Genomic DNA, 27,133 nt, shown 5'->3' with positions numbered 1-27,133 from the left:
AAACTCTTGGGATGTGTTCGCAGAGCTCCATCATAATGAAGATAGACACTAACCCAGGGCTCTGGTCCCAAGAGGGGCAGATAAAAGAAAGCACAAAGCAGAAAACAATTAAATAATCAACCAGCAAACCTCCTGACAGCTCAGGTTCCTCCACCCTTCCTGGATACTGCAGGAGCAGGACTCTGACTCTCGAAGCGTGGCATTTCAAACAAGGCTGAGGGTGGGTCAGACTGCAGAGAGGCTCCTTCTGTGGCCTCCTTCCACAGAATGGAAGAAACCAAACACCAGGGCATGGCAGGATCAGCTTCATGTTGCCAAAGATCCAAACAAATACATTCTCTGCACTGACACTGGGTGCATCAGGAATAACTCTCTCCATTGCAATGCTGTCTCTGCATGGCTGCTCTGAGATGTGTCAAGAGCTTTCTTTCAAGACTAGGTTGGGTTCCAAAAAGTGTGTGCTGCAGACAGAGGGCTGGCCAAAGCCTGTGGGGACATGCCAAAGGGCTTTGAGGACATGTCATCCTGATTCTCACCAGGTAGGGGTGATTCCTGGTCCCCGGAGGGTGATCTTGTTGCACTCATCTGGACCTTTCCCTCCTTCATCCCTATCACCTTTTATCAGGAGGTCTGAGGTGTCACCTGAGCCCTTTGGATAAACTAGGTTGCATTGTACATTGATTATTCCCATGAAAGAGCAAAACACCTCCTTTGAAACCATTAGAACCTCCTGTTTGAGGGCTCCTGGGGCAGAGCACACAGGGCCTCACACCTCCTCTCCCTGACAGAGGTCTTACATGTAGGCTGGTCTCCTGCTTCTTGGAAAGCATTTGCATCAATACAAGAGCAATGCTGGAACAAACCTCTCTGTTTGTTTACTATGCTGAGCCCTTGTCTGCAGTCTGTTGTATTAATTGTGCAGAGTCTTCAGTTAATAAAATGCATTGTAAAATTACTCTTGGAAAAGAAGTCGCTGCACATGGGAAGCAGTTACTTTCCCAGACAAAAATGCATAATGGTTTTTAATATTCTCCCCCCCATACACTCCAGAGCCAAAGTCTGTGTTTAGGATTTATAGGAAAAAGCTTTTGCAGGGTTTATTACTCTTTAAAAAACATCATTTGCTACTTAGCATTTGTATATTTATTTGTGTACTTGAGGCAAAGAAGGGAGAAATACGTCCACCTCGCCCTTTCTCTACCATGGACTGAGGCCCTGTATGCCAAGTCTCATCCGGTACAGAGTTGTTCAATAAATGAGTAATAATAAAGCCCTGAAAATAGGTTTGATATTTTAAATGGAAACGTTGACTTGACCTTAGCTGGAGAGGGCCACGAAAGGTGCTGCAGTAATAAAGGAATGACTTCATCAGGAAATCAGGAAATCCTCATTCAAACCTCCAAATATATAAATACATCCATTTATTCCATTGTGAATCAAATGATGCCATGTCCTGTAATTAAGGATGCTGGCAGCCAAGTTGTATCATACACTTATTTCCATCACACTACGTTAGTGCCTCAGCAACTTTGGTTTTTTGGTCACCTGCTTCTGCAAATATCCTTGGAGCTTTGTTTCACAGCTTGTTTGGTGGTGACAGTTCCTTTATTTATTCCCTACCTGAGGGGCAGGGATTCCATTAATTGCCTAAGGCCAACTGCTTGGAGATGATTATATGCACCACAGGGCAGTTACAGGACAATAAAAGAAAGCAGTGTAGCAGCTGAATGAGTTCCTGATGTGTTGATGGCAGGTGAACCGTCACCTAGCCTACAGTATGTCTAGATGGGAAAAACAGTCAGAAATGGGCTTTCCTGGCACCTGGTTTAAAGATAATGAGAGCTTTTTGCCTTCCTGAAAAAAAGCAGTTTTAAGTATTAGTCAGTGGAACATGGCAAAAAGCTTTGGCAAGATCCTGATAAAGTCAATGACAAAATCCAAGGATGTCCCAGCAAACTGAACTCCAAGAGGTGACCTTGGGCCTGATGAAGGCTTATCTGAACTGGCTGAGAAACCTTTGCATTGATTTACTGGACATGTAAGCTGTCACTGCCTGGTTCTGTTAATTCAACAAACCACACAAAAATACCTGGATCCCTGTGTCATGTTCTCCAGTTAAATGAAGTTGTAGGGCCAAATTTTAATCTCACTGAGACTGCCACTACTCAGAGCTACATCAGAAGTCTTATTCCTTTCTTCTTCTATTTCTGGATCCCAATCGTCTATTTCCTTCCCCCAGGCCTAAATGCAAGGCACTGCCTTGATTACTCATCAGCAGTCAGCAGCAAATGTACTAAAGGAACTGTCTTGAGGCAGGAGAGAGCAAACTTCTTTTGGAAGCTGGCTAAGAGAAGAGGTTTTCCAGACTCTGAAGTGTCCATACAAAGTCCTGTTTCAGTTTGCTCACTTTTGATGTTTTTTTCCCCAGGTCAGTACCTGTTTTTGCTGACTACTGAAGCAATACTTGAGCTTCTAGCCTTGGATCCTGAAACCCATTAGCCTAAATATCAGTAGAGGAGGGAAGGCTTTCATACATAAAACAGGGCACAGTATCAAGGCAGAGCCTAATGTCTCTTCATCATCTGCCTTTGTATTGGACCCTGATACCATGACAAGAGTGGTAGACAAACAAACCTTAGAGGCAGTTGAGGGAGAAAGCTGGTCTGTCTGCATGGACATCTAATTTCTCTCTTCTGTTGAGGCTGTGAATAGCAATAGGAATAGCATAGAAAAGTAGAACTGTTATAAGCAACTGTCTAATTACTGTTGGAATCAATACCTTAGTTACTAGGCTCTAGTACAACTTGCAATTAGTATCTCAGTATAGGTTTTATGCGCAAGATCTGGATGTGGGCATCTCTTTGGTCTTCGGTTCCATCAGCTGAAACCTCTCTGTCCTCGCCCTGGGATTGAATCCTTTCTCCTTCCCCACCTTAATTGCACCTCTAGTCCCGATTGCTCCAGAGTGCCTACTGCAGTCCTTTGTAGATGTCTCTTCCTGGCCTGCCTTCTTATGGTGGGCCTTCAAAGGGAACACTTTTGGTAAGGGCTTTGCAGTGCCCTAGAGGGAAAGAATAGGTTTGGATTTGTCCTTTCATGTACCTGTCCAGCACTTCACAGATGGATGTGGGGGAATATATTATACATGGACAATTTGTAGTTGCTGGAAGTCTCATCAGGATCTCCAGCAAGACCATTTTCTGGTGGAACTGCATACGCCTTGGTTACAAGGCACTGGGGAGGAGGTGCTGTCAGCTTCCAAAGCCTGATTATTGTTTAGCCATCTGGCCAGCCACGAGTTAGCTCCCTCAAAACTGTGGATGTGTTGTGCTGAAGGGCTGGATGTCACCTGTGGGTAGGTACCTGCCACCAGACAGGACTGAGGTTGTCAGGAAGAGCACCCAGGGCAACCTCCTCACCATTTCATGTTTTTTGAATCCTTCTCAAATTATTTTCAAAGCCTGCTTTAGAAATCACCAAATTTATGATTATACAGAGCAATTTTCATGTGAAAAAGGATTTTGAAGAATTTTTGTGTTTCTAGGACAACTATAGCATTTTTGCAAGTGGTTTATTAGGTTTATTTCTTTCCAGTGCTGTTATATTCATTGATATTTATGTAGCTAGAAAATTAACATGATGGAGTTGCCCCTGTCATTTTGGATCTGAAGCTATACATGAGATATTAGATAAAGCCTCTGAAACATATTTAGTAATATTCAGGCAGGATTTAATTTACTGGAGGATTTATTCTGCTCCACTGTTCTCATTTGATTTTACATCCTGCTGAAATTGGAATTATTATATTGCTGAACTAAGGTGATGGGCTGCCACAGGAAACTTAATTGCTTTCTGAGCTAAACCATGGCAGAGTGAAGCTGGTGTGGAAGGAAGAAGGTAGAAGATGTCAGATGGTGATTTTGTCTACTATAGGATAAAATGGATTATTCAAGTGACTGCTAAGAAGAACAAAGGTTATTTATTTGAGGAAGTAAAACGAGATGAGCATTGCCAAAAGTTGCTAGTGATTGTGCTAGAAAGAAACCTGCAGAGGACGTGAAACTGTGTGTCTGTGGAAGTCTAGGTAACCCTGGATGGGTGCTATGGGCTTCTTAGAAGTTTATAGACATATTTTTCTTTTGAAAGTAAACCCTATTGAATATTGAGAGAGAGAGAAGAAAGAGGGGCTCTTTCGCTTGCTTTATGGCATAATTAATATGATGATGACCTTAGTTCATCCTTACCAGCAATCTGGTACTCTATAGCCAGGCAAGTAACGCATAAGTATCGGTAGTATGTTGGAATTTCTACATCAGTGCCTCTTGCCATGCCTGCTTCTCGTTCATGTTCTCTCTGAGTACTCAGTATTTCAAATCAATTGTGTATAAATGTTTCTTGCAAGCGAATGTTGGATGCATAAATGTTTTTGTGGAGCACATTGTAAGTTTACACGCATTTGCAGGAAGCTGGAAATGCTCAGACACTGCTCCCATCACAGGACAGAGATGCCAATTTGTTCCTTAGTGCAAACAAAATGCAAGTTCAGATTTCATCACTGCTATTTTTCCCTGTGAAGACAAGGCACTGATTTTTTCCTGCAGTCTTTCTACTCATTTTGCATCTTGATTCTAGTTATTTACCAAAGCTGATATGACACCATAAGTACTTCTTAGAACAAAGGATGTGGACATATGCAATGGTTCTTTACTCCTCTTACATTGAGTGGATACTGAGGATCAAGCTACTTTAATCTACCTTTGCCATTCACTGTCTTTCCCACACTTGAGCCTATCTTTTCAAATGTATCATCTCTTATGCAAAAAATAAAGTCAGTGGTTTATAGAGCTTCCTATCTAAAATTGTTAAAGAGAAACTTAACAAGCCCTAGTAAATCTGGATGAATGGGAAATCATCTATGAACATAGAACCAAATAAAACCTGCTCGCCAAATTCCTAACTGATGTAAATCAGAAGTCTCTGGAGCAGTGTTGTTTTACAACAGTTAATATCTATCCCTGTGCGTTCACTTCAATTCCTTGTGTGACTTGTGTAATTTAATATCTGTGAATGTTTAAGTAAATGAATTTTGTCCAAAAGGAAGTTTGCCAAAAAGTAAAAATCACACAGCTATTTTCAAGTATCTTTTAATGAGAAATTGGTGCAGCTGTATTGAAATTGCTTTGATTTTCACTTTCTTGTTCGTACTGCTTCAGCCTCCAATCAAAGGGGGTATAAATTATGTGACTTAGTCAAAAAATCTCACAAGATACAGAAAAGTTCCTATTTGAAAGACAGTTATGGCCAAAACATTGTCAACTGCTTTCCAACATATGTGTGGACAATAGATATGAATGTATCTATTGCTGGGTAATTCATTAAGGGTAAAGGGCTTTGATAATACACTACAAGGTCTTAAGCTGGCTTTCTCTTTAGGCTCAGTTTGAGTCTTTTGGAAAGTTGTGTGTTTTAGCAGGGTGAATCTCAATAACTGGCTGCTTGAGCATGGGGGGAATGGGCTTCCTTATGAGTGCGTCCCAGCTTGAGAGACTGATATGGGTATCTTCATGCACCCCATAATTCAGTGATTATTGTTATAAACTCGAGCTGTAAGGTAGGTTTTCTTCCTTTTGCTCATAGAAAGGTGTCCTTTAAACTCAGCCTTATTGGCCCATCAGGGGTGTGAGCAGGAGCTCCCCTTCTGCAGCAGTTTGAATGCCAGCTCCTCTGCTCAAGATTCAGCTGGAATACACTGACGTGTCTTGTTAATGCAGTTTTCAAAGTTAAAAGGAAACAAAGAGGTAAACTGTTCCTCAAATCAGCTGTGAAACATTTGCTGTAAAAGTGAAGAAACCTGCTTCTGCCCCAAAATTAAGTGAAAACTGGAATGGATGCAAGTCCAGATGACAAAAGTGAAAGCCAAACAGCAGTGTTCAAGAATGATGTTACTTCTTCCCATATCCTGAGGCCATCGGTGCCCAGATTGCCCGGAGTCCCAGGCACACACTTGTGTGTACAGTGACATCTAGTGACAAAGAAGATAGAAGTGAAAAGCTGTCCGAAGCACATTTTGGCCGGTCAGTCATCCCACCAGCTGTAGTTACAGCTACAGGACAAATATTCTCGACTTTGCTAGTTTTCTGAGACAAGTTATTTTATTTTTATTCTCACGTTTTATTTTTATTTTTGGTTATTTTTTGTTATTGTGGGGCTTTTTTCAAAGCACAGAAATTCAGGTTAACATTTAACCTTCTAGCAGCTGGCTGCGAATAGAGACTAACTTTACCGTCTTACCTTGATGTGGTGCAAAAGGTGCTTTTTATTCCAGGTGCCTTTTGTAGCAGCATTGTTGGGCTTTTCTCCTCTTCAGATTATTTCTGCTGTTACTTTACCCCTGGCAACCGGATACTGAGATAGAATATAGAATATAGAATATACAATATGGAATAGTTAGGGTTGCAACTCAAGATCATCTGGTTCCAAACCCCTTGCCATGAACAAGGACACCACACACTAAAACATGTAGAGAATGAGCTTATTGTTTGAGCTATCATGAAGCTAAAAAGAAGGCTAAGTGTAGGTTGGTGAGGAAACTCTTAATAGTCCTTTAAAAAACAATGCTTTTTTGAGTATGAAGGTTTTAAGACAAAAATTAAACCCAGTGGTTTTCATATATATATTCTTTGCTTCCCTAATTGTGGCTGGGATGTGAATGTGTGCTGGGAAGGGTACCTCTCTCCATTAGACCTGTTAGATAAATGACGCTTCATTTTGACCTCAGTAGATGTTTTTCACATGGTTACTTACTGTCACATGCAAAAATCTCATATTCCATAAATGACTCCTAGCTGAACCAGCTCTGGAGGACACTGGTGAATGTCACTGACCCTGGGAAAGTGTGGAGAAAAGGAAATGTAAAGAAACAACCCAGAGCATAGAAAACTGGGATCAGTCAAAAGGGTTGTTCTGTTTTCAGTGGAGCCAGCCTGGGTTTTTCGTGTCAGCCAGACTGAGATCAGAGCTTTTCCCTTTCATTTCAAGATACATATGGGTGGTTTTCAGGCCTTGTTTCTACAGTGTCAAGCCTGAGATAGAAAGCTGCCAAGCCTCCACCCCTTGCAAACCAGAGATCTCCTATTGTCTTGAACTTGAAAATCCTGGCTAATTTTAACTTAGAGAGAAAATTTATTGACTTACATAAACAATGGCAAGTAGAGGCCCCCAGAAGAAAACTGCTTGAGAACATGCTTTATTTTAGGTCTAAATGTTACTTCTGTTGCATTTAATGCGATCACTTAACTGCTTAAAGAGAAGTACAGTCAAGTGTTCTTTGGTATCAGAGCCATAAGTGCCTCAATTAGCATGGTTAGGGCACTTGTTGACCACTGTCGTGAATTTTGCCAGCATAGAAGGAGTTCATGAACACAGAGGAGATTTTTAAAGCTCAGTTTAGGTATCCACGCACATTTGATTACTTTCTCCTGAAGGCCCGACTGCAGAGGGATGTGTTTTTCTTTGTGTGCACACAAAGCGCTGCTGAAATTCTTGGCTCTACATGAGTGATTTTATTAAAATCAAGTATACTATAGCTTAGCAAAATTGTTTCTTAATTATTAAAGCAATTAGAGGGATCTAAGAGAGAACTTATTCCCACTAGGCTAAGCCTGCATATAAAGCCTCCCTTTCAGCTTCCTATTTCAGTCATTCCATATTCTTACAAGATGCCTACTAATGACCCTCTAAGCTGAGACAAACACAAAAAGAGAGAAGTGCTATCAGAATAAAGTGTTGATTGAAATACCAGTGACATATAGTTAGGTTGGTGATATGTTCCTACAATGGCTTTAAGCTGATACAACTATAGTAAAAGTCCTTCCACCCACAGAAGAGACCTGGAGAGGGAATTGATCCAGCTGAAAGCCAGCCAGTAATACCAACATCAGGTTGGTGCAGAGGATGGACAGAAGAGCCAAAGTCCAGCTGGAAGATCTAATCCCTCCTTTTAGTGGCTTCTTGCTCTTTTCTCAGCTAAAAGCATCAGTAGAGCCCCGCTGCAAGGATTTACCCAAGTTCAGCTCTTCTTTTGCGTGTCCAAACTCTATTGCAGGTGTTAGCCTTGTAGGCTTTAAAGAGAAATCACACTGGTCACCTCCATCTCTGCCAACAAATATTTCCTCATTTGCTTCAAGAGACCTCACTTGGAGTACTGTGTGCAGTTCTGGTGTCCTCAACATAAAAAGGACATGGAGCTGTTGGAACAAGTCCAGAGGAGGGCCACGAGAATGATCAGGGGACTGGAGCACCTCCTGTATGAAGACAGGCTGAGAAAGTTGGGGCTGTTCAGCCTGGAGAAGAGAAGAGTGCATGGAGACCTCATAGCAGCCTTCCAGTATCTGAAGGGGGCCTATAGGGATGCTGGGGAGGGACTCTTCATTAGGGACTGTAGTGACAGGACAAGGGGTAATGGGTTAAAACTTAAACAGGGGAAGTTTAGATTTGATATAAGGAAAAAGTTCTTTACTGTAAGTGTGGTGAGGCACTGGAATGGGTTGCCCAGGGAGGTTTTGAATGCTCCATCCCTGGTGGTGCTCAAGGCCAAGTTGGACAGAGCCTTGGGTGACATGGTTTATTGTGAGGTGTCCCTGCCCATGGCAAGGAGGTTGGAACTGGATGGTCTTAAGGTCCTTCCAAACCTAACTATTCTATGATTCTACTTCCTAACAGCCAATATCCAACTGCAGACTTTGGCCATCAGTTGATTTAGCAGCTCTCTTTAATAAGTGCATCCAACACACCTGCTCTGCCACAGAAGCACTTTACTTGCCCAGACACAGTGGGGCTGTGGAATAGTTGCAGTTGTGATAAAGCCCCCAAAGGGTCCTGTAAAACTAATGGGGTCAAGAGAGTGTTGCCCTTCGCAGGTACCACCATTCCCAGTGTTGTCATTTGTTTCTGTTTAAGCATTATGTTTAGACTAGTAGCAATTGCTGTAGTTCAATCACTAAAATGTACCTGTGATTAATAATTGCTACAATATAAGATGTGTAAAGTTTTACCACTGTGTCCTAGAGGGCTTGTAACAAGAATGACCAGTTTAAAGCTGAAGCCAGGAATGTGGTAATGAGTCCATATAATAGTAATGTTAATTAAAACACTCTTAAGAAGAGAGAGAGGGGAGGGGAAAGCTTTGTGCCCCATGTTATCATGTGATACCCTGTGCCCATTCACAGAAAAAGAGGAAGTAGGAAAGAAAAGGTGTTTGTACTTAAGCTAAAGCCAGCGGCTCTGAGCAGGTTTAAAAGCCGTCTTTAATGATCACAGCCTGATGAGCTCCCAGTATGTCTCTACACATCATGCTACAAACACCCCGGGGAAAGCCAGCCCCAAGTGACTGCGAGGGGGCAATTAGACGAACTCACAAGCTGAGATGCAAAAACAGCTAAAGAGGATAATTACTGTTAAGGATCTAAATAATGCATCTGCTTCTTGTCTCACTTGGTCCTGTTATTGCAGATCTGTGCTTTCTAAGTACATCTTTTTGTGCCTAAGACTTGCAGCAGCAGTGACTTTGAGTGATCTGACACAGGGCATTGTGTCCGCTTCAGCCCTGGCTGACCATATTGTATGCGTGCAGCCCAATACCCTCATGCATCTCTCCAAGATGTATTAGATGCGCCTCCCTGAGCTGCACTGGTGAGCCTAGGAGTCTGTGTGTAAGGATCCCTATGAAAAAGGGGCTTGTGGATGTCTGGCATTCATCAGAAAAGCCCTTTGGATTATAGGGGAAGTGCCCTAAGCCCAGGGAGCCTGAAGAAGCTTGTAAACACTGCCTTCATGTTCTCGATCCAGTTTTACCCTTGCAGGAGACACTGGGGAAATGGAAAAAATATTCCAAACACTGGAGAAGAGCAGAATCAATCACAGAAACTCTTAGTAACCTATAGGTGCGAGGTGTCTTCTGAGATAGAAGGGCACACGAGAGTCTTGTGTTTGACTGGAGAGATCACCTCTGAACTTCAGTTGCCAGAATTCAAAGCATTCAAGGCCTTTCCAAACATACTTGCTTCTCAGATTGGAGAGTTGCCCTCACCAGACATGAAGGTGCTTGGAAAAATACTGAAGTTGACATTTAATTTTGAATATGTCCTGGTATTTTTCCATTTTCTTCTTTTTTTCTTCTACTTTTTTTGTTTTCTATTTTTCAGGGGGATGAAGGGGGAATTACTTCCTTTAACTATATTTAATAGATTTAATAAATGCTTAATTTTTGAGGGGGTTCTAGGATACTTCAGCATTGGTGCACTTTATTCAAACCTAACTTAAATCCCAGCTCAAACCTACTTGAGACCAAATGGACTCAGACTTACAGTCCAGCAGCTATCTACACATTGCAGATGAGTTTTCTTCTTCACATGGTCGGCATTGATTTCACAAAATCCTGAGAGAGAGCTTAACAGATGTGCTAATGACCAGTTGCAGTTGATTTCAATATGCACTTAAAGCTAACCCTGCAGTTAAATGCTTGGCTACATCATGACCTGTATAAATGATTCATTTAATTGTTTTCCAGTTAAAAGAGCTCCTAAGTTTTCCGTGATAGCTTGCAGTTGTGTCTGCAAGTAACCGCTGTGAATCCAACCCTTACATTATCTAAGGCAGGCAGTAGCTACTTATCTCCTGCCTCTCCCTGTAACATCTGGACCGGTTTCTGGTAATATCATGCTAAAGGAGGGTGAGAAACCTGAAGAATTAAATTAATGGGAAGTTATAGAAGTTTCCTGGACCGTAGTTTGTTGCCAGATGGTGACTCATGTTGGTGAGAAGCAACAACAACAATAGTAATTATGGATGCATCCCAAGCCAGGAATTAAAATCAGTGCAACCAGGTTTACATTCTCAGATGAGCTTTTGCTAAATGATTTGGAACCGAATACGGGCTGCTCGAAAGGAAAAGCAGAAAGTGTTTCAAAACTCCTTCCTGAGAAGGGGAACATTTCAGGCTACATGAAATACAATTCTCCTCCACCCCAAAATAACATAATAGGATGTGAGGGAGTTATGGGGTTCAGTCCTTTGTTCTCTTTCCGTGAATAGGATTCTGTAAGCCAGTAATTCAGAGGAACCTGAAAGCATTTCCTGGGACAAATAGTGTTCATGTTGTTCATCTTGGAGAATAAAACTTTTACTGGTTTATGCTTATGTTTGCTGATTATCTGTTAGAGTACATGCACTTGAGTGGAGGAAAATAGCCCAAATCCCACAGATACAAACTCATTTAAAAGAGGCTTATGTCAAATTAGTTTTAGTTAATTTTTATTCCCTGCCTTAAAACCACTGCATTTCCCATTGAAGCATGTAACAGCTCAGCTGAAGCACAGGTGAGATGGTTATAGTGTTTGGTACTTAATGTTATGGTATTACTATTAAACAGTATCTTATGTTTTGTATTAAAAAGAATATTTTACATTTCTACTTTTACTATAAAACAGTGAACTTTTGCCATCTTTGCATCGCATTTATAGGAGCAACACTGGATTTCCTTTTCAGTCAGGTTGCTAATACTGTTCAGGAGTCAGAGGCTATACAAATAAAAGGTGCAGTGGGGCTGGATTATCATTCTGCATTCACATGTTCATTCTTGAAAAGGAGGAAATTGCATTACATTAAAATTTCATCTTGATTTTTGGCAGAGACCCACGCTCTAGATAATCAGCAGGAATACAGGCAACAGGCAAGTTGGGGCCTGTAACACAGGGGGGTTTCCTCCTAATTTCCCAGTCTGCTGGTCTTGCAGTAATTACACGCTGATTTATCTTCAGGGAGGAGACTGTATATGTGCCTTCTTTATATAAGTACTAAACCTTGGCCAAACATCTTAATTAGGCCTTCATTTTGCCTTGAAGAATTGGGAATTAGCTTTATGATGTCCTTCCCTTAAAGCTTGCTCTGTGATGCTGTGATTTCTTTCAGTTTACCACAGGTTTTGCAGCATTTTAGTTTTATTTGCTCTGTTTGTGTATGTGTATGGTGATGCACTGTGGGTCAGGTCACGATCCAGCTTAAGTCGGTGATAGATTTGGCTCAGTGAGTAACAGTTTAGCTCAGTTTTAGAAGGAAAAGAACTGTTTGGAAAAAAAATCAGTTCACATCATTCCACTGAATATACTGTTACATTATTGTTTTCTCTACTCTTTCACTGGCTCAAGTTTTGGATTATTACATTTATTACATCTGAGAAAGGATGTAACATGGAGCAATCTGGGCTCTGGAGGAGGATGTGAGTGAGGAAGTATGTAAGTAAACATTGCTTCCCAAAGTTTGGACAGAGCACTTTTCAATTCTACTTTATAAATACGGATTTTTCAATCCATACTGTGTCAGTCCGTTAGCTGGAATGAGTGAAAAAGGGAACAAACAGGCCAAAATTTGCAGTGGAGAAACCGTATTACCAAATGTATGGAAAGAACTTGTAGAAGCTGTTCTCTGGCTTCTCCTCTTTATCATACATTTCAATGTGATATCATGGGATTTGCAAAGGTGCCGTGTCACAAAATAGAAAGCTTTTGTTGATTAAAAGGAGGCAATCTCTAACATGACTGGGTTAAGGCTGAGGATTTTTGTGGTCTGGAATTCAGGTGAGAAAACTTTGCACTTTACATAATTTTAGTGATACAGAACAACACATATTTGGTGTTACAAACTGTCACCTCTTGTCAGCCTCTACATGCCAACAAGTTTGTAAGCATCATATTTCAAGGTTTAACAGTATGCTAATCTTTAAACTTGCTGCTTTGACTAAAGTCTTCTAAATCTTTGCATTGTAATACACTGATTGCAAGTGGACTAATGTGAGTATAGAAGTACACAAGCCTGAATTTCTTCCTCCCATAGGATTTGCTGTCATTGCCATATGTTGTTTGCGTTCTATTTAATTTGCCTATATAAAAGGGCTTGGACTAGTCTGATGGCCTTACTGTTAATACAGATATGGAAATAGGTGGCTCAGTGTCAAGTTGCTCAGCAGCTCCTGAATTCTGATCCCAGCTATAGCAGCAACTGCCTAAGAGCTTTGGACAATTAATTTAAAACTAATTTATGCTCTCCTTAAATGAACAATGTCATTTAATAATACAGGTCTGACTGCAAGAATAAGTGTTAGGAGAATTTCTTTCTGAAGCAGAAAAACTGTTTTCTCATCCTGTGTTAAAAATCTCCTCGCAAAGTAATGCAAGTATTAGAAGTAATGCAAGTATTAGAAGTAATGCAAATATTAGAAGTGCCCTAACAGCTTTTAGCTTGGGTTTTAGAGTTGTATTTATAAATTCCCCCACATTAAGGTATGGTAAACTGAAATGTTTTGTGCTAAAGAATCAAACTGTATAGCACAGTGGTTTTGGATTTGAGGGTAGCACCCATTGCAGTAATGGTGCAAAAGCATATTATTGAACTATAACATCATAAGCCAGCGTAGCCTCAAAGTGTATCCAGAGCAATTCACAGCACGTTATTGCTGTAGGAGATGGGTCAGGCTTGATATATTCCCTGGACTGTGTAAAAACATTGGCTGTGATGGGGAGTTAAAAGCTCTATTAGAGCTCCTGTAGAACTTGACATTATTGCTCATCACCTCCAGGGAGGTGTCAGTTGAGAGGAGAATAAGGCTGGGTATGGAATAAGACTGGATCAGAGACTGCTGGCATGGGCATGGCGACTGAAACGGCATTTGCTGCTGACTTTGTGATAGCAAAAGGGCAGGAGAATGAAGCTTTTAGGACCTTCACAAAATTTGAAAGGCAGGGAGGAAAATTACTTGGGCATCACTTGAATGATAATAGAGAGAAGCAGAAGGGAATTAAACTACAGGGAAGTGAAGAGGAAACTGATTTCAAGAAGGAAAGGAATTTTTGGCTGTGGCACAAGTAGCCAACAGGACACAGAGGATGGGGAGCTCAGCTAATGATTCCTGATTCCTCCTTTCCAGGGCATTTCTGCTGGCATTTTTGGGGGTTACATATAAGCCAAATTCCATTGTGACAAATTTATATCCCTCGACCTGCTATAGCCTTAATGAATAATGTACCTGTCTTTAGGGGTATGCTATTGGGGCTGTCAGCAGTGTTGTTTTTTCACTCACCTGGCTGAACTTCAGCTCATGTGGAGGAAAGATTTTAAGTCTTTCCTGTTCCCTACGTGTTTTATTTGCCATATGGCAAATCAAGCACAGATGGTGGCTGACTAATGGAGATATATACATCCATTATTAGTATTTCTTTAAGGTTGTTTCACGGTTTAATCATTTGCTCTTCAGCATTGTCTCTCTCTAGCTGTCCTTAAGGTGTGTAAGTTACTGACATTCCTCTGCCTGTCATGGGCTTATGGACCAAAGTTTCCTGTCTTCAGTGCCATGCAGTCTCTAATTATCCTTCAGGCCACTGTTGAGAGCACCTGAAATGGGAACAATCTCTGTACGTATTAAAACATACACCCTTGCATATGCACAAAGCATCAGATTCTGGCCGGTTCTGCAGTGGTTCATGCCAGCATACAGGGCTGCCTGGCAGAAGCAGCTGCTGCAACGAGCTATGACTTCTCAGACTAGTAACGTCAGAGGCAGGGTCATGGCCAGGACACCAGGTAATGGTGCTGGTTCACCATGTTAACCTCAAGAACTCCAACAGACTGAGAGTAGTCTGCAAACAGGAGTGGAAGGTAAAACCAGCACTGCCTGCCCTTAACTGGGGGATGACTGCACCTCATAGGCAAATAGCCAAACCCAGACACTGTGTCTCACTTAAGTAATTTGGTGTAGTCATAAAGTGTATCATTAAATTGTAAACATCTGCTTATTAGCATGGTAGAAGGAATAAGTAACAGTTACTTGAGAACTTCATAAAATCCATTTCACAGAAAGAGGGAAAAGGCCCAGTAAAGTTTCTTCGTTCTTGACAGAGCTTCCAGGTCTCTTACACATGAAGGCATCTTATGTTCCATTCCTAATAAGAGTCTGGCAGATCAACCTCCTTACTAGATGCAACCCGAACCTCTAAGTCTATCAGCCGTACACCATCAAGGGAAAATAGTGTTATAGATCTCATGACCTTTTTGATAGCTATCTAATAAGGCAGGTTACCAAATACCACAGGAAGGAAGGCTAACATGAGCGAGATCCACCAAGCTGCCTCAGTGGATGTCACTTTTATGCAGGGAGAGCTTGTTTTTTAGCAAAAGACACTGTAGGGAATGGTGTTCTCATAAAATGAGCAGCTAAGTGTTGAGTAATGCACCTATAAACAAAAAGCAATTAGTAAATATCTGATCGGGGTAATTAACAGTAAAGCAGGACTGCATTGTTTGACTAAATTCGACAGAGAAACACTCAGCTCAGGCTTTTCAAAACCATCTGAATGTATTTTAATTTGTCAAAATGATTCCATTTGAAGTTAGAACTCCTGGCATCTTTTGAAGAGGCTAAAAACATGTGGGTATGAGTGGTCCAAGTAATATACCCTGCATGGATTCCCAAACTGCTTTCAGCAATGTTCTTCAAAAAAGGGTTCTTAATAGAAATGAAGGATGAAAGGGATGCTGCCAGCATGGATATATAATTGGGTAACAAAGAAGAAACAGCAGATTGGTATAAATGGGCCTTCTCATGGAGAAGGTGTGTAGTGAGGCTCTGCAGGGGTCTGTGCTGGAGAGATGAGATGACAAAGTTTGGTGATGTTATAAAGTTATATTGATAAGGAAGAGGAAGGACTGTGTAGAACTGGAGAATGTTCTTAGAGCAGCAAGTGACTGGTCAGTAAACTGGCAGATGAAACTCAGTGCAGATAAATGTGAAATGGTACCCACAGGGAGATGCAGTCCTAGTTTCACATGTGAGATGGTGGGCTTTGAGCTGGCCGTTGCCACTCCAGAGCAAGCCCTGGGGGTTATGACAGCTAGTTCCATCACCACATCAGCTCAGTACTTGGCTGTGCTCAGAAAAGCAAATCAAATGAAAGGAATGGACTACAAACCAGAAAACATCAGTTTGCCATCGATTTAGCTTCAGCGACTCTTAACAAGAGTATAGCAGAACAAATGAGATTAGAGAAAGGCAGCACATATGATAAATGTTTTGGAAGAGTTTCCATGTAAGGAAGGACTGAGTAAACTAGTGCTCTTCAGCTTGGAAATTGGGCATATTGGAGGGGGAGCTCCTTGCCAAAGGATGCTGTAGATGCATAAAGTTTCCTTGAACTCGAGCAGATTGAACAAATATTTGCAAGACAGATCCCCTGGGGATTACCACTTTGAAAAATAACAACAGGGTCAAAAAAATCACCTGAAACGAAAATAGTGGAAAACAGGAGCACAGTTTCGGGTTTTTACAAAGCTCATAAAGGCTTTCTCATTACAGAGAAACTGGAAAAAATTGCTGTAAGGCAAACACAACGTTTTCTCCTGCTTTGTTTTTGCTTTGCTTTGTTTTGCTTTGCTTTGTTTTACAGCATTTTAAAACTTATAAATAAAACTAATTTTGTTTTGAGATTCAGTTTTCATTTTGAAAATGGGCAGCACTGATTTATTTTCTCCTTCAAAAGCTAGACGTTGCCCAGGAGTTGAAAGGCGTGAGGAAATTATTAAAAGCAAAGCAAAGAGCCCCTTAACCCTGCAGGACCTTCTGAAAGTGCAGTTTGGTAGCAGGGTGTCTTTGTGTTTGAGTGATGGAAATGGATGTTAGGAATTCCCCAAGGTGCCCATGGGTATTCTAGTTGCTGACCAGGATCTGCTTGAATTGAAGGCATGTTCCCATTCTGTGTCACCCGTTCTTGGGCAGACTTTGGCACACCTTCTTCTGAACATTTCTTTCACTAAGGCTACACCTGCATCAGGGGTTACCTGTGTGTCTGTGGGGTGCGTGGATGATGGAGAATGGCACTGCCATATCCCAGCGGTGGATGCGGCACAGGAGCCCCATCTCTGCCGCTAAGGGGCAACCTTAGGGACATCATTTTGCTCTTGTATTGTTCTCTCACTGCACTCCCATCAGGGTCCAGGACTTGACTGCAATTTGTACATCTTAGGGTATAAGCAATCAGTTATAGTTATAGTCAAAATATTCAACATGTGGATAATGACAGGCGACTTGAACTCACTTAGCCAGGCTTTCTCACGAGGAGTTGGAAAACCTCTTCCTTATCCATTAGTTTTTTCAGTTGCAGCAACTAATCTTGTGACATTGTGCGTAGGATTCATCCCAACAGGAAGCAGGTCTTTAGAAGCACTAATAAAAGAAGGAGCAAAGGTAATGCCTTTTGCAGACAAGTATTTTATAGCAATCATGTCATTTTTCCTTTTAAAAATCGATTTGGAATCATGGAAGCCCAGAAATGTGTCTGTGAATAATTGACTAGACCTACCCTATTTTTGTGGATTGTGTGTGGCCCCCACAGCCTGAATTTAAGAGGCAAGAAAAGGAATTATGATGCCTGGCCAACTGTCCACTGCACCAGTCCTCCATTGCATGACTTGGGTACCTTGATTTCCCCATCTGTATCACTGTGCTGATTAAACTCCCTTTCTTCCACCTCTTGCCTCATCAGTTTAGCTTGTGATCTGTTTAGGATAATGACTGTCTCAGTATGTCATTGTGCACAAGGCTTCACTCCTGACTGGGAACCTGGGGCATAACAGGGAATATAGCATTATGTAAATAGTGAAGTCAGGAAAAAGACTTTATTGCAGTCATGATTCTACCCTAGAGGCTTTTTCTTTGGCTGAGTTTTGATGAAAGCATTATCATCTGTGTTACACGGACCTCCAGAGCTTTACAGTAGCTGAATCTAGAGGGGAAATAAATTATAGAATAATAACAAATCCTGACACTGCAGCACTAGTAGAGGCAAACCCATTGACAGTGTCAGTAGGAGTTTTTCAGTGTGCCTGTGCTTCAGAGCAAAGTTTAAATTGCCTGATGGTAGTGGTCTCCTTTCAGAGCTCTGTAAATTAGCAGCAAGTTACCTGTGAATCACACCTGGCATTCACATCACCGCATCCTGGCCCAAAAGATCCCAGCGCTCGCTGTCAAGGGAAATAGCTGGCTTCTGAAGTTACAGCAATGCAGTAATTTAGAAGGGAAGCTGAGCTCACAAAAGCTCGAGCTAATTTTCAGGCCTGGCTGTCATTCATCAAGGGTGCGTTCCCACACAAAGCCCAGCCAACAAAGGGATCCTTGCACTGCCGCACGCCACATTCCACTGCCTCCCCCTTCTCACCGTGGAAAAGATGCCTCTTTGTGCTGGAGATAAGTGAAGAAGGAGGATTTACAGCAGTAAGCTATACCAGGGACATCTCAACTGTAATTAAATCCTTTTATTCACCTTTTCTCCGATGTGGGCCCTATTAGTAGCCCAACGCCACATACTGTTCAATAGTATAAAAATATATTTGAATAGTGGTCCGGTTTAAATGGAACCCTACCAAATATAAGGAGCTTGGCTTCATTTCTTTCCCATGCAGAAAAAGAACATTGTGGCTGAGGTTAACCAGTCAGGATTGCATCTGGAAAGGCTTTTCAGCTCTGCCTGGCTTAAAACCCCACAGCTTCAGTGTGCGAATGTTCTCGCCTGCACGCTGAGCGCCTTGGTGTCAAAGGGTTTCCCTACCAAGGGGTCGACTTCCCAACCCCAAGGGCCTGGGGGGTTCTGCCATGCAGCGTGTCCGAGCGAGGAGGCTGATGGTTCTGTGCGTGCCCAGCCGCTGTCCCAGCTTGCTGCCAAGTTGCTGTCACTAAATCCCTCAATAGGGATTTCACCATCTCTTTAAAACACCTACCTTAGCTTGCCTGCAGTGTATTAGAGTCCATTAGGGATTGAGGTGAACTCCTTGGCTTCGGTTGTGAAAATGGACTTAAAAATCTTTGGAGTGCTCTCTGAATCTGTGACTCCAGCAATAATTAAAGATCAGTTTTGCCGTGGAGCTGGTGGTTTACTCTGGGAGAGGCTGTGGCTTCTGGGGAACAGCAGGTTCTCTTTCTACCTTTTCTAAATTGCCTTTAATTACAAAACTCACTAAGTAGCCAGCAACAGTGAAATCCCCAGGAGTTCCAAATAGTTGCCATGTGTCTTTTTCTCACACTCGCAGAGATGTAGAATGTCTGCCAAAGACATGCAGCAATAAAGAAGCTTAAATATATTAAATGAAATAAAATGCCATCAAAGCTTACAGTGCCCTCTCCTCTCCAGTCCTACTTTTTTATCTGTTTTTCTCCCTCTCCTGACTCACTCTACCTTCACACTCTTCTGTTGGCAATTGTCTGTTCTTTATTTTCTCTCTTGTTTCCCTTTCCTTCTTTTGGGAGGAGAAATAGGCAATCTGAGGGAGCCCAGCCTGCTGCCTGCACAGTGTTCCTTGATGTTGCTGTGTCCTTTCATACATACACACACATGTATCCCTTACCGCTTCTTTCTCATACCTCCCTTCATTCTTCTCCATCACACCTCCATCTTCCATGCTTCGCTTCTGCATATCTTATATTGCCTTCATTGCTTTCCCCTCCAGCTGTTTCAAACTGCTAAACTCAATGTTGGCTACATACAGGGTACATAAGAGTATGGTTACTACATTGGCACATGCATTTATTGGAGTCATCTAGTTGAAAACCGTGTGTGTTTATGTGTGTGCTCAGCTGTAACTGATTGGCTTTGATTTCTAGGCCTTGCTATGTTGTGCGTACTCCCATCCATGCTTAGTTATATGCAATTACTGTGATGACATGGGAAGTTGTGGTAATTGTGCAGTATACAGATGACTCATTAGTTCTGCAATTATGCATTTTCCTGAAGAGTTACTGGGGATGGTGGCCTGATAATAGTTTGGCAGTCTGAAATCTGACCTTTGCTTGTTTATCATTTTACTATGAATAGCCTGAAAAGGGAGGCCAATCAGTTCTTTTCAGCACTGAAAATGAAGCATTTTTGCTCAGCTTGAGTGACCGTCAGTGATGGTTACAGCTGCCCTGCAGAGCAGCTTCACATGAGCACACAGATAAGGGTGCCCAATGCTTCCCCAGTTCAGAAAGGTATGTGTGCCTCCCTCAGAGCACTTGAGCTTGTCCCATTGAAGTCAATGGAGCTATTTCTGTTATTTAAGATCAGGAGTGACTTAAGTACCTTACTGAATGGTGGCACGTAATGGGGCTGACAGATTTTCTTCCTGAAACAGTAGGCTTTCCTACGCTACAGCTGTTGCTGGATATGGAATCACACTTTTTCCAACATATCCTTAGAGGAAGAGATTAGGAGGTGCATGTGTTTACCTCCCCAGCTGTTATTTTACACCAGTTGTTTGAGCCAAACAGGGGAATAAAGGCTCAATGCAAAAGGTTTCTGAGCCTGTCATCCAGTTTTCCCATATCATCTGCCTGAGTGTGCCTCCTAGCTTCTGTGTGAGAGCAGGAAGGAAGAGATCAGTCAGGTTACGCTGGCTGTGAAGTGAAGAACAGACCTGTGCAAAGATGCTTCTTGATCAAAAGGATGCAGTGATAAAATAGGAGACGACGTTGAAGTCTGGAGAGGTGATGCAGGCACCAGTAGCCAGATGGGAACACAGCTAAATACCCCACTTAATGCAAGTGTTTGTTGCTCAACTGATAAGAAGGGAAAAGGGCAAACAACTGCATGCTGCAATCTTCAGGCACAATTAAGTTATATTATTAAGGAGCTCCAGCCAGCCTGGTCCAACGTGTGATTTCAGACTGCAGAGTTAGGACAGACAGAGCAGCTTTAGTGAGAAAGTGGAAAATCAAGTTTGCAAATTGTACTGGATTGAAGGAAAACCAAACAAACCTGAGTCTTTCTTCAAAACTTTTCTTTGCCCTCATCTGAAATGGAAAGGTGAGGACATGATAAAGGCTCATTTCAGGCAAGTTTCCATTTGATATGGAAGTTCAGGATTAAGGGAAGATTACTGCTTTCTCTGAGCTGGGCTTGTTTGCATAGTACAGTGCTCAACATTTATAGGTCTGACAGTTTCTGGGCAGGGGTTTTGTCTTCTTGCTTTGAGCGTATGCAGTGATTTGAGGCTGGCTTGGGTTGGAGATTTCATGCTCTCTCTTGTGATAAAGGGTTGATATATTACTGGCATAAGCCTATGTTTTAAAAAGAATGAAGAAAATCATGCTTTTATTCCTGTTTTTAAAGAGGCACACCTAGGGAACACCAACAGCTGTCTACACCCTGATCTTTAATGCTGCTGTCTTTTTGTGCATACGTAGTATTCCTGTGTACATTAAATAAGTTTAGGGCTTTTTTCCAAATCAACCTAAACTATTCCATACCACAGCATGAAAAGTAAGATACATTGACGTTATCAGAATCCCCTACAATTCATACTGTGGAAGAAAATGTCATTAGCATGAACTATTTCATAATAGACCAAATTTAATGCCCTACTGGAATAGCTTCTAAGGATTTCTTACCAGCTTTTATTAACTTATATCCATTAAGAAACGATCATGCTACACTTTTCCATGTTACAAAGCTTGCAGCAGCTGGCAGCAATGAGGAGTTATTCCAGAATATAACTAATATGAAGGGAATGAAAGGAAAGCAGAAACTTGAACATAATTTGCATACAGAAAAGATTTGGCAAACCAAACCCAGATTTATTAGATTTATTTTTTGAGTATGGGGCTGGTTGCTATTATTCTTATTTATTTGTATATTAGCCGCATATAGAAACCTGGATGAGGGCCTTCACCAAAGCCCCCTTGTGGCAGCTCCACACGAGCCATGGAATGTTTCCAGCACTAGATTGGCGAGCAAGTTGGTGGAGAAAAATTCTGCGATCCAGAGGAATGAGGGCATCAGCAATTGCTGGCAGTTATGTTAAGTGAGATACTGCACAGTATTTATCCCATTAACCTCTCTTCCAATTGCCAGAGGAACATCAGAAATAGCTTTACAAGATGTCTAGAGGTGAAAAGAAGCTGTGAATGTTGGTAAGAGAATAGAATCATAGAATAGTTAGGGTTGGAAAGGACCTTAAGATCATCCAGTTCCAACCCTGTTTCTCCAGTTCTAATAGTCATTGCTATAAATGACTACTAGTATTTCTTAAGGTGCAGAAAGGCTTCTCCATCTTCAGTATGTTGTGCTCACGTGGCAAAAGCATACTGAAACTGTGCTAATAAGTGTGAATGGTGATCCATTGACCTCAGTTTTCCATTTCTGGTCATCTGGGTTTTGTGTCCAATGTGGATTCTCTATTTAGACAAGGAAAAATGATTTTTAGGAAATTCTCCCTACCCTTTGGGAAAGTGATTCCTCCATAATTTCTCCATGTCTGTCCAACTGGAATGTTTTGTTTAATGCTTCTTGTTTTTCTTTAATAGAATTTCTGAACAGGTTAATCTATTTTTATAAACATTTTACAGTTTCCTACATACACACGTGAGCAATCAGGGGTTGATCCCAGAGGTCCCCTGTTACTTCTCATTACTTCCTGGCTTTACAAGCTTTCCTGTCTTCTTAGCCTTTTCTCCATGAGCTTGATTCCATGCATCAGTGAGTTTTGACCAAAGATATTGGCCTTTTCCTTACTCACTTCTCCAGTGCGAGGTTGTACAAGAAAGCACTAGCTCCATTCAATACCCTAACTCCTTCCAGGCACCTGGCTACCTTACTGCACCTCTTTAAGACCAGGTCTGCCCAGATCTGTGACAGCACCTAAAGCTAGTGAGCAGGCTGCTTATTTCATAGAATAGTTAGGGCTGGAAAAGACCCTAAGATTATCCAGTTCCAACAAAATCCTTTGCTGTTTCCAGCCTTTTTGCCCCTGCCTTCATTTCCTCTTTTTAATAATTAATTATTCTGCTGAAAACAGCATAAGATACTCTGTAAAATGAAAACCTATTGCCTTGCGTCTGGCATTAGCCTGTCTGCAAATGACAAGGCACCGAGACAGTTTCATGGTAGATATATCTTCCCTCTCATCTTTATCCCCATGGATATGTACTAATCGTCTGGTTGTTGAAGCCCTGACTTTCTGGCTCCCCCAGTATCAACTGACAAAAGACACACATTAGCATTATCCCAGATTGTGTCTGTCACCCAAGGTCACACAAGATAAGCCGCCAGCTGTCCGCTCCACCAAGGCACGGTACATTGGACATTAATTAAACTGTATTCAATATGGTTCAGATCGATTCAGAATGCCAAGATGCCTCGGCTGAGTCGTGCAAAATGTATTAGCACAAATCGCCCTGCCGGTACAAAATGCATTACAGCAGCATCCAAGTATTTTCAGAATCTGAGCCATGAGGTTTAATAAATTAGAGGATAACCAGATAATTGATTTGTGACATATTAGAGAAGGGACCCAAGTGCCTAAAGGGATAGGTATTTAACCAAGGGAATGCTCTTTTTTTTTTTCAGGGATGAAAACATCTGGTTCATAACACCCAAAACCTGAGCATCTCTGGATCATGAGAAGTTGCTTAGTGATCTAGAAACTTGCAATATAATTGTTATTTTCATGTGAGCTAACTAAAACCAAAAGCAAACTGCTGTCTTCTTTATTTATTGTTTTATATTCTTGTAAAGAATCACATTATTTTTCTGCTTTTAAATCAATAGCAGGCATGGTAAGGGAAAAAAAAGTATTATTTTTTGCCAGGAAATGTCATCTTTGCTGTGGAAATGCTTCAGTTTCTCCATGAAAATGGAATTTCCCTTCAGCAGTAATTTAGTAAAGAAATATGATGGATTTGTCCAGTAGCTGGAATTACAACACCTTCCATGCAAAAAGGTTTTTGGCATTAAGTTTTCACCACAGAAAGCTGAACAGAGTAAAACTCACAGTTGTTCCTGACATAAACCCAACTTCCCAGTTCAAGGAGGGTTTTAGTGCTGGTTCCCATCAATCTATGTCATAGATTCTTCAGGGATTTAATTCTTTGGAAAAGACACATTTTTAACAGGTATCTGTTCTCTCTGTCCTCATTGTTAACAAACAACATATTGATGGGAATGCTCTGGCCATCAGTACAAGTAGGACGTACCCTTCAGTACCCTTCCTGTACTAATAATTACTACCATGACAACTCCCCCTACAAACTCCCAAGTAGTAATAAGTGACATACAAATGGTCCTTGTCCCCAGAAGACACAGCAGGCTAAGAAGGCAGATAAATAACAGGAAAAGGGAAGTATTGCTGTTATCAGTGTGTAGGAGGGAGGGGAAAGGGAATGCTGAAAGCTTCATTGGTTTATCCTGAAGGCAAAACTCTGCAGGACCTGTATTACTGGTGCCACTTGACTCTAAAGTTAGACCTCTTGTACTTGACTCTGGATTTTCTAATACCATCAGTTTATCCTCCTTAAGGATTGTCCTGAATAGCTATAATATGCTTTGTATTTTTCTCCTTTGTATTATTTGTATGCTTTGTATTATTCTACACTACCTCCCCCTGCTATGCTGTCAATCCTCTTGACCTTTCTATGTCCTCCAGAGGAAAAACCCTCAGCTGAAGGAATGAGCATTTTGGATATTTCCACACTAAAAAGCTTTCCTGAAACCAAGCACTTATATGATAACGATTTAATCTGCACATCCTGATGGCTTTACTCCCTGCCTCTTTCCCTGGCCTGTCCAGATGTCCCTCCTTGCTGCTATAAATGAAGGTTATTACTCCCACACTGACATCAGCCATTGATTGAAGTGTGGTTTTTCAAGCTGGAGGGAGGAGGAAATAGTGGAGTGCAATAAAGCCATAGTTCATTGTGTTAAAGCAGTGCGACATCTCACTAAGATCCAGGTGTGAGCTGAATGGACTGAATAATAGGCTCTAGTTAGCACTTTGTGAGCACTCTGCATAATAAAGTTAAGACTGGAGGCTGGCAATCAGTGCTGCACGTTCATCACACACAGCCACCTCAGGAAATCTAGGATGGAAGCATCAATAACGTGTCCAAAGTTAAGTCCACCCTTCATTCCAATTTCATCTTTCACCATTCCATTTGTTTTCAAAGCAGTAAGATTTTCCTCTGAAGCAAGTTGCACTGAAGGAGAAAAAAAGAAATCTGGATTTTTTGTCTCCAAAATAATTTCATCTGCAGTTTTTAAATTACAGGAGTTTTCTTACATGAAAAAAAAGCGATGTTTCCTGTGTCTTTGGCACCTTTTTCATTCAGGAAGTTCAATGGGAACTTTAGCAATCACACAGACATAAATGGGTATAAACATACAGTGTAACTGATTTTTTTCCATCCTAAACCACAAAGATATTAGCACTTTTCACCACTTCAGACCAAATTTCAAGTGCTGCCGTGGAAAGAGTGAGACCCTGTTTACAGGAAGGAAATGAGCTTTGCTATAATTCTATCAAAACAGCAACCTGGGAATGCAGGCATCAATATTTGAGTGCAGATTTCCTTATAGGGAGCCATTACCCTTGATTTTCAGAAGGAATTGCTCCTCTTGTTATATCAGTGAGATGGGGGGGGAGCCCTGTGGAGCCCGGCAGCTGTGGTGGGCAGCAAGAGCTGTGTGGTCCAGCCAATGAGCCCAGAAACCCTGCAGAGCTTAGCAGCTCTGCAGGGCAGTGGAAGTTAGTGGACCCTGGCTCCGCCGAGCCCTTTAGATGTTAAGCTTGTAAAGCAGCCACGGTGTATCCCCATTTAGCATTTCAGTCCTTAAAGTTTTATGAATGTAAAGCTTGAAGGACGGAAGTTTTAAACTGGCTGAGGTCTCAGCTATTTTGCTATTATAATCATAAAAGTACCCGTAGCTTATTTCAGGCAGTGTAGCCCCCAGTGAGTAGGTGAGGTCCTGAAATCCAGGCTGCTCACAAGAACTACTTGATGGCTTCAGTTGTTCTGTGTCTTTGCACCTTCTTTTTCAGCATCTGTGCTGCATAATCTCACGTGAGAACCTGCTTCTGTGTGGGAGCAAGCTTAACTCTGACCCGCACTCACAAACTGCACAGTTTTACTGCTGGGATCTGCTTTCTGTGTTTGCTCAAGATAAGTATGAATTTGCTGATATTTGGAGGATATTGCAGAAGTAGGAATTTTAATAGGGGGTTTGGCAAGAGCTGGACTTAAGCTTCATGGGTGCAATAAAGATGGCGAAGAATTTCTGTATGGTTCAGTTCTGGCTCAGACAGTTATTTTAGTACTGCTGCTCTTTCTTGTTTTAAAAATGGTTTAGTCACCTTTTTTTCATCTAATATTCAAATGCAAGTAAGGAAAAAGAGAAAGTAGCATCTCCCCTGTTCTACTTCTCTACCATTAGAGATGAATCGAGTTCCTTGTGAGCTCTGCAAGTCCCTGGTGGCATATGTCAACCCTGTCTCTGCATTAGGTTTACTCATCTGTAAAAGCATGTTTACTTACTCTGATAATAAACCCACAGAGAGTCTTAAATCTTTGCCTAGTGCTTTGTGTCTCCAGTTCTTCATGTGTTATCCAGAGGGAGTCACCTTTCAGAGCAAGAAATGCCCTGCGTGATGGTGATGAGTTTTAAAGTGTCAACTTAATCATTTCCAGATTGCCACAGGAGGAGCATCCTGGGGCAAGGATTGAGTTTTGTACTTTCTATTTTTACTTAACACTCTATGTAGCACAGAGCTGCCCAGAAAGCAGAACCTCAGGTTAGTAAGAAATAAACTATTATCAGCTGAAGCTGGGTGGCTGTTCATGAGTTAGAAGTATGGGAAAGAAAAGGTCAGAATTAGTTCTTATTTCTTTTGTCCTAGAACTAAGCAGGCACATTCATTCTCCTGTGTTTGGCACTCCTGGCTGTGGACTGTGGGATTTGTGACTGGAGTCACAATGTCACCCAGGCACTGATTCAGTTATCATTTGGGCAAATGCAGCCTTACCAAGTGATGCGAAGCTGATGGCCAGCCCTGCCACAGTGCTGATACATGTGTCTGAGCAGCCAGCTGGTGGTACTTGCAAGTACTTGTGTCAGATAGTAGCCAACACACATTTCTCCTTTTGAAATGCAGGCTCTGTTTTGTCTCTCTGTTTTCTTGCCCCCCAGCCCTATAATGTATTTCACACTAAACAAATCAAGTAAGAATAAAGAATAAAAACAGAAGTGGAGTGTACATCTGCTCTACAACTGCGGTAGGCATGCATCTTAAC

The 27,133-nt window shown here is 41.6% G+C and overlaps 1 long non-coding RNA gene across 2 annotated transcripts in view; it reads left to right on the top strand.

The window, feature by feature from the left end:
* LOC133218485 (uncharacterized) overlaps window positions 1-18,382 on the top strand; it is a 187,577-nt gene extending 169,195 nt beyond the window's left edge. Inside the window, exon 3 of one of the 2 annotated variants that reach the window (XR_009727178.1) lies at window positions 17,978-18,382. This is a non-coding gene — a long non-coding RNA (uncharacterized LOC133218485). Of the gene's footprint in view, window positions 1-5,780; window positions 6,115-17,977 lie in introns of those variants that run through there. The other variant, XR_009727177.1, reaches the window with a different exon arrangement.
* Window positions 18,383-27,133: the final 8,751 nt, after the last annotated feature.

The sequence above is a fragment of the Neopsephotus bourkii genome, unplaced genomic scaffold (genome assembly GCF_033783945.1).
Source record: "Neopsephotus bourkii isolate Nb327-2 ecotype Australia unplaced genomic scaffold, CSIRO-AGI_Nbou_v1 NB_1250, whole genome shotgun sequence".
In the NCBI taxonomy this organism is placed as follows: domain Eukaryota; kingdom Metazoa; phylum Chordata; class Aves; order Psittaciformes; family Psittacidae; genus Neopsephotus; species Neopsephotus bourkii.
Note: the sequence above shows the minus strand (reverse complement) of the source record. Positions and strands in the feature narration are given on the sequence as shown.